The 264-nt window shown below is 41.7% G+C and overlaps 1 protein-coding gene across 1 annotated transcript in view; it reads right to left on the minus strand.

Moving 5' to 3' along the window:
- Nucleotides 1–258, minus strand: part of ppox (protoporphyrinogen oxidase) — a gene marked incomplete in the record, with an annotated part of 54,413 nt that extends 54,155 nt beyond the window's left edge. Inside the window, 1 exon segment of the mRNA XM_035672509.1 lies at nucleotides 201–258.
- Nucleotides 259–264: the final 6 nt, after the last annotated feature.

The following is a 264-nucleotide window of genomic DNA, read 5'->3' on the forward strand; positions in this document are numbered from 1 at the left end:
GAAACCACAAAGACAACAAACACAAACAGCAACACTCAATCGCAAACATACTCAGACTCACAGACAGCTGGAAACAAACATACCTGCGTACACACATCGACAGTGACACTGAGAATGAAGCTAGCTACAAACTGTCTGCTGTTGACGTACCTTTGTAAAAGTGTTATGTAAAAAATCGTAGCAATAGTATGTGACACTACCAGAATGTGGGCTCCGTCTTCCGCGTGCTTGTGTTCCGATGCCTTTTCTTCTTTTTCTTTTTTT

Source organism: Morone saxatilis, unplaced genomic scaffold (assembly GCF_004916995.1).
Source record: "Morone saxatilis isolate NCDOM2014 unplaced genomic scaffold, NCSU_SB_2.0 Contig24, whole genome shotgun sequence".
NCBI classification, from domain to species: Eukaryota; Metazoa; Chordata; class Actinopteri; family Moronidae; genus Morone; species Morone saxatilis.